The sequence below is a fragment of the Nycticebus coucang genome, chromosome 13, assembly GCF_027406575.1.
Source record: "Nycticebus coucang isolate mNycCou1 chromosome 13, mNycCou1.pri, whole genome shotgun sequence".
NCBI lineage: Eukaryota > Metazoa > Chordata > Mammalia > Primates > Lorisidae > Nycticebus > Nycticebus coucang.
Window position 1 is genome coordinate 87,343,208 of NC_069792.1, and position 7,778 is coordinate 87,350,985.

General features: G+C 43.3%; 1 non-coding gene across 1 annotated transcript; it reads left to right on the plus strand.

The window, feature by feature from the left end:
- Positions 1-1,764: 1,764 nt before the first annotated feature.
- LOC128564151 (small nucleolar RNA SNORA24) lies at positions 1,765-1,895 on the plus strand. The gene has a single exon (XR_008374022.1). It is a non-coding gene; the product is annotated as a small nucleolar RNA SNORA24 (small nucleolar RNA).
- The last annotated feature ends 5,883 nt before the right edge of the window (positions 1,896-7,778 follow it).

Sequence of the window (7,778 nt, forward strand, 5' to 3'; positions counted from 1 at the left end):
GTAGAAAGGATAGAGATTTTCTCAAGATCACAGTGCAAGTTAGACGCAGAGGTAGGACTTAGATCTAGGATTCCTGGTTCTTTTTTTTTGAGACAGAGTCTCACTCTGTCACCCTGGATTGAATGCTATGGCATCACAGCTCACAGGAAGCTCAGACTCTTGAGCTTGAGCAACGCTCTTGCCTCAGCCTCCCACATAGTTGGGACTACAGGTGTCCACCATAAAATCCAGCTAGCTTTTCTATTTTTAGTAGAGTTGGGGGGTCTTGCTCTTCCTCAGTCTGGTTTTGAACTCCTGAACTCAAGCAATCCACCTGCTTTGGCCTCCCAGGTGAGATTACAGGTACTGAGATTCCAGTGTGAGATTACAGGTGTGAGCCACGTTGGCTGACCTTAGGATTCCTGATTCTGATGGTTGTGAAAAGGAAGTCCAAATGTCAAAGGGATCTGTGGCACAGAAAGTTTACTTTTTATTGATTAAGTGCCAAGAATCTTCATTTTCAATAGGTAAACCTAATATTTTTGATGCTGGTAGTTTAGGGGCCAAACTTTGAGAAACCCTGGTACAGGTCAATATGTATATTTGTGTGTATATGTATGTGCGTGTTTCTTGTGTCTGCGTTTCTAACAAAGGGAAACTGCAGGCAAATGAAGAGTTGGGGAACAGCAGTGCACAAAAATGACCCTAGAGCCAGGTGAGGTGGCACACACCTATACTCCTAGCACTCCAGGAGGCTGAGGTCAGTGGGTTGCATAAGCTCAGTAGTTCAAGACCAGCCTGAGCAAGAGCTGAGACCGCCATCTCTACTAAAAATAGAAAAACTAGCCAGTCGTTGTGGTGGGCGCCTGCAGTTCCAGTTACTCAGAAGGCTGAGGCAAGGGCATCTCTTGAACCCAAGAGTTTGAGGTTTCTGTGAGTGATATGATGTGACAGCACTCTACCCAGGGCAACAAAGTGAGACTCTGTCCCAAAGTAAATAATAATAATAATGAGACTGGAAAGTCAGTGAGCCTTGGCTGCAAGTTTTCCCAAGCAAGTTTGTTAGGCACAGCCCAGAGAATGTCACACTCTCATACTTACGTGTGGAGTCATGAACAAGTAATGCATACCATGGAGCCACCCAACTGTAATTTATTCTTCACTTCTTCCAGGCGCTGTTGCAGCATGCATGCTTTGACTCTTATTAGCCTGATACCCAGCCCAGGTCAAGAATGGGAATATAAATGAGCTATGAGGCCAAAAAAAACACACAGGGGAAATGCCAAGAAACCAGGGCCTGCTGGTAAACCAAAGATGGGGCACTGCTGTTCTTTGCTTTAGAATCGTTCTGGCAGCCTCTCCTACCATTCTACTATCGCCACAGAAAAAAAGGCAGCTGAGCCAAAACATGGAGATAATAAGCAAGCTCACCCACAGACTAATTTCAAATGTTTTATTTGACCTTGTCATGTTTTAATTATAAGCCACATTCATCTGTGTGTTCAAAGAGAGCTAAGAACTAAATTTAGCATCTATTTACTGCAAGCTAGGTAGTTTAAATACTTGATCTCATATAACTTCTAGGGAGCTACTGGGATCCCATGTGACAACTAAGTGAGACTCGGATGGATAAAGATCTTGCTAATCAGGTCAAAGAGCTGCTAGCTAGCTCTGAACCCTTGCCGACTTATGATTCCATGGTGCTTCTCTAATTTGTGCTAAGAAGTTTCTACAGTAAGTTGAGGAGAAAAATTACACAATATTTCTCTTTCAAAACAAAATTCACTCCATGTATCTTTGGGACCTGTCAACTGTGGCAGTCTCCCTTCCTAGCCATGGAAGAGCATATTCTTGTTTATTGGCAAAGCTGTCACCATTTAATTGGTATCAGATTCTGACTTGCACAAGTAACATTCTTTGCTGTTAAAAATCTGAAGAGTGCCGGTTATTGGGCAAACTTTTTAAAGCTACTGTTTAAATGTTTCTAGGAAGCTGAGTTCATTCCGATTGATGGTGGAAAGATAAAGGTATCGAGTCGGAAATGATCGTGGATGAAGTCTTACGCAGTGTCCTGCAGAAGATTCCTATATTTTCCAATTGTATTTGGTGGAATGGGTGTTTCCAATAATCTGGAAAACTAGCAGGGCACCAATTTTAACTATAGGCCAGAGTTTTTAGAGGGGATTCTTTGATAATAAATAAAATGCTTAACTCATGTGGAAAAGATAGCAACATACCTTTCATCTCATCAATGATCCAAACTCAGTAAAAAGGGAGTAAAGGATTATTTTAAGTACATATCCTCAAGGACAAAGAGAACAGGGGAGGACATAATAGCAGCGAAGTCGTCAAGGCTGCAAAGCAGATGATGATTGACAGTAACTGCATGCAAGGATGCGGAGCCTGAGCCTGCCGTGGCGACCCAGCTGGGCAGGCTGACTGGTGCCACGCACATCCCGGAAGCGTCAGACATCGGTGGTGCCTGGCACCCCTAGAAACAGGAAGATGAGGGAGATTAACAGGAGGAGGATTTGTGTTTGTGTTTGTTTCTTTTTTTAAGTAGGTTTAAGAAGCAGTTAAAGCCCACATTTCTTTCTCTATAAATCACAGCCTGGAGGTTTATTCTTTGAAAGGGATAAAATAAAGGATCTGTCCCCCTGTGGAATAGCAGGCACAGACAAGGATGAGGTATCCAACCGCGAAGGATGATATAACAAGAAAGTTTCTGGACTGATTAGAGACACTCAGAACAGTTGACCCTCAGAACAGGCTTATATCCTGCAGCAATGCAGGGGTCTGAAGAGCCGCCTTAGAAAATCTGACTAGCCCTATGGTGAAAAGAGAGACACATCTGGCAGAGCCCCCTTTAAGGAACAACTGACTGAACGTCCAGGGGAAACTGAGTCAACTCCTTCAGGTGTCTGCCTCAACTTGACCAGGGCCATGTCCTGCCTGGAATGGCCCACATCCAGTGATTGAGCGAGCTGGGGCACGGACTCCACTGGGGCTCCGCCAATGTGGAGCATCCTCACGGGCAGCCCTTCCTCCAGCACTCCCTACCCAGGTGGTGCAGATTGGAATTTGAGTTCTTCTGCCCGATTCTGCCTCCTTCCACCCCAGCATCACAGCATTGGTTTTGAAGAAACATCCTTTTTTTTTTTTTTTTTGAGACAAAGTCTCACTATGTCACCCTTGGTAGAGTACCATGGCATCCCAGCTCATAGCAACCTCAAACTCTTGAGCTTTAGAGATTCTCTTGCCTCAGCCTCCCAAGTAGCTGGGACTACCTGCCATAGACCCCGGCTATATTTTTGTTGTTGTTGTCATTGTCGTTTAACAGGCCCAGGCTGGTTCCGAGCCCACCAGCCCCGGTGCATATGGCAGGCACCCTAACCACTGAGCTACAGGCACCACGCCAAAGGCTTATTTATTTGCATGCCATCTTCTAGAAATATCTTGCATCCCAATTTTGTCTCCTAGTCTGCTTACATGGAAACCAACACACTTCAGGCCCCAAGCAAGATAGATCCAAATATAATCTGAGCAATTTCCCAATGAAATACACACAGTAGCACTTCAACAGTGAAGCCCACAGTTGGGGAGCCTGATGTATGCATTCAGGCTTCTAATTATCTCTGGAAAACCTCAGACTATATGAGACACCCTAGGAAAGCCTTTATGTGAAAAACAGAATGTAATATAAAGAGGCTGCACAAAACATTATTTTTATCAGACAAGATATATTATATGTGAATCAAAGAGACAGCATAAAAATATCAGAGAAACATAAAAAGACTCTTAGAAATTAAAATGATGAGAGCAGTAATAGTTATTATCAACAACCTGGGCCAGGTACAGGGGCTTATGCCTACAATTCCAGCAGTTTGGAGGCCAAAGCAGGAGGATCACTTGAAGTCAGGAGCTGGAGGCTAGCCTCTACATAAAAAAATTAGTAAGGCTTAGTGGGTGGCACCTGTGGCTCAAAGGACTAGGGCACTGTTCCCATATGCCAGAGGTGGCAGGTTCAAATCCAGCCCTGACCAAAACTGCAAAAAAAAAAAGAAAGAAAAAATTAGTAAGGGTTGGTGGTATGCACTTTTAGTCCTAGCTATTCTGGAGGCTGAGTCAGGAAGACCACTTGAATCTAGGAGTTTGAGGTTACAGTGAGCTGCACATTAGCCTGAGCAACAAAGCAAGATCCTATCAAAAGAAAAGAGAAGGGAAGGAAGGAAGAGAGGGAGGGAGAGACTGAAGAGGGAAGGGAAGGAAAAGAACCTCAACCAAAGGATCTGGGATCAGGTTGAGTCAATTTCTTAGTATATAGATCAAAAGAAAAAAAAAAAGATAAAAGTGAGGCCATGCCTGTAGCTCAGTGGGTAGGGCGCCAGCCACATACACTGAGGCTGGCGGGTTCAAACCTGGCCCAGGCCAGCTAAAACAACAATGACAACTGCAACCAAAAAAAAAAAATAGCTGGGCATTGGTGGCAGGCGCCTATAGTCCCAGCTACTTGGGAGGCTGAGACAAGAGAATCGCTTAAGCCCAAGAGTTTGAGGTTGCTGTGAGCTGTGATGCCACAGCACTCTACCGAAGGTGACATAGTGAGACAACTCTGTTCCCTCCCCCCCCCAAAAAAGATAAAAATTATAGAGAGAGATAAAATAGACCAAAAAAACTTGGGTTTGAGTCCAAAGATCCAGCATCCCAAAGACAGGACCTCTAAAAAGAAAGAATAGAGAAAATGAGGGCAAAAATATCAAATAACTAATTCACGTAATTTTCCAGAATGGAAGGGATGCATTTATAAGAGTGAAAGGGCCATCTAATTAATACATAATTAATAACTTAATAATTAATAGCGAGTTTATTTTTGTTTTTTTTTAAAGACTCAAACCACCCAAATCCGGGCTGGTGGGGGAATGAAAAATGACAAAGTCTATGAGAGAGGTAGAGAGCAATTTCTCTACAAATGGTCAAGAATCAAAATGGCTTTGGACCATACAGCCTTAACAAGGGAGGCTAGAAGGAATGCCTTCCAAATTCTGTGAAAATTAAATACCCCCTGGTATTTTACACACTGCATGAATCTAGATTAAGGTGAAAAGTATATCTCAGTCCATGTTATGTTTGGGTCATAACATCATGCCATAAACTGGGAAGCTTATAAACAACGGAAATTTACCTCTCGCTATTCTGGAAGCTGGAAATTCTAAGATCAAGGCCTCAGGAAATTCAGTGTCTGGTGAGGGCCACCCTCTGGTGTGGAGATGTCCCTTCCTGGCTGAGTCCTCATATGGTAGTAGAAATAAGGCAGGAGTCTGGGGTATCTTAGGGAACTGATCCCCCTCATGGGGACTTCACCCTCATGACCTAATCACTCCTGAAGGCCTCACCTCTGAACGCTATCCCCTGGGGGTTAGGTCTTAGCTTATGAATTTGGGGGGAACACAAACATTTATTTAAACTAAAGCCATGGACACTGAAAATGTTTTCAGCCACAAAATATGTCAAAAATGTTAACTCCCATGCATCTTTTCCTCTGGAATTTGCTTGAGGGTAGGTTCTGTGGCAAAGAAGGAAACAAACCAAGAATGAGATCCAAGGATGACAGGTGACTAACGGCAGGGAACATGAGGACCCAGGAAGATGGAGAGCAGCGGAAGGATGGCTGTGTCCCAGAATAATGTAGGCTCCGAGATGGCCTTCTTCAGGAAGATAAAAGTGAGAAGCCCTTTATGTGTCACAGAATATGACGTGAGGGCATTTGGGTAAGTAGAGAAACATTTGGGGCTACTTCGTGAGATATGCAGAAAGGGAAATAAACAAGGAAAGGCAAATATTAACTTCAGCGAAAATAAAAATCTGTGCAGAAAAAAACTACAACACTAATATACTACATGGCTTACCTATAATTACACATATTTACAGGTAAATATTTAACTATATATTTATGTAAATAAACATTTGCATATTTTGACGAATGTAAACATTAGGCATTTATCTCATCCTAATTAGATAAAACCTGTGAGGCAAACAGAAATGGGAAACTGTGCGTGTCTGTAGTGGGGACTTAAGAAGGAAATGAAAGACCTGAATCTTCATTTTCTGTAGTAGATCACAAATAAATAAAGCCTAAAAGTGAAAAATGAAAAGGAGTATTAAGAAACACAGAAGACTATGTTGAGGGAAAAAAAGAACACGAAGTTTTAAATGGTTGTCCTTGGGGGCTTAGGGAACGAGACATTGGGAGACAGCTTTGGGGGTTTGTTTTAATAAGCCTTATAGAACTCTTTGACTCCTTAAATCCCATTCATGGATTACTTTAATAACAATAAAAACTATATTTTAGAAAGAGCAGAGCCAACCAGACTTCGCTTTCTGTGAGCACCCATATTAAGGTGAATTAGGGCTGGCTTCCCCACACACCCTGTGTCTCAGCGGGGCACTTGGCTGCTGGAATCCTTCAAACCTGCTGAGTCTGGAAGATGGTGATAGATGACACAGAACCTGTCCCTGAAATGATGGTCTCAAACAAATGGAGAGGATGCGCTGGGGATTTAGAAGGCAGAGTAGCTGCAGAGAAGCGTAAATTACACCACTGTAAGTTTCACAGAAATGCTGACACCAACAGCAATGGGTGAGCTTTTTGCAGTAAGTGTCAGCCTGATGACAGATACCATGGACAGTTGCAGAAAGTGTCCGAGTTTCCCCTGAAATTTTCTGGCCGGCCAGTTGGGCTCCACCCGTAGGAGTGTATTGGTTTGGGTAGGTGTCATGGGTGGCCCGAGCCTCAGCACTGGGCCTGCGGCCTGACTGCATTCCCTGTGTTTGCAGGGAGTGCAAGGAGGAACGTCTTGCAGAACACAGGGAAGTCAGCATTTACTGACTCACTGCAGTCCTCCACCCTGAGCTTAAATGCCAAGACATTTTAAAAAGCTGAAAACCCATGGTCTCTAGAGTTTTCTCTGGACAGGGGTGAATAAATTCTTTTTATCATTTCCTCCCCCTTCTACTAGCAGATGCTGCTAATAGGGAGGCAGCTATCTCGGACCTTTAAAAAAAGTTATATATTTATTAAGGTGGAATCTTGTTATGTTGCCCAGGCTGATCTTGAACTCCTAGGCTTAAGCGATCCTCCTGCCTCAGCTTCCAAAGTAGCTGAGACTACAGGCGTGAACCACCATGCCCACCTCCTATCATGGAGATTTCTTAATAATGGGAGGATTAAATTTTTTTCAAAGTTCTCTGCCTAGCTAAAAGTGAGTAGATATGGTGAATGGTTCATAAATTTCGGAAAACATTCCAATATCCTTTTTGGTTAGGAGAGACAAGTCTTAGCTGTGGTCTAGGAGGAGGAAGTTGAAACAAAAGAGAGAAAATGTGTCTGAACAATAAAGGAAATTTTCATCCCACCTCAATTCCCCGGCCCACAGCCCAGAAGACTGAGGCTGCTGGGTTGAGTTCTTGGAATTAGGGACAGGAAAGAATCTCTGGAGGGAAGGCCCAGTTCCTAGGAAATAGTATTCGGCGGGGACCTGTAGAGAACTGGGCTGTAAAATAGCCCATCCCTGGGAATGACCAAGGCAACAGCAGAAGAATGGAATCTGACATGCACTTCAATGCGTGTGTTTTCATTTTTTGTGATAATTGCCTCCATTTTTTTTTTTTAAAAAACTCATTAAAGATAAGATTCACCTTAAAATGGGGTATGTGGAGAACGAAAAATTAGGAGCTGATGGAAAGCCGGAATTTTTTTTTTTTTCTTTTGAGATAGAGTCTCATTCTGTTGCCCCAGCGCA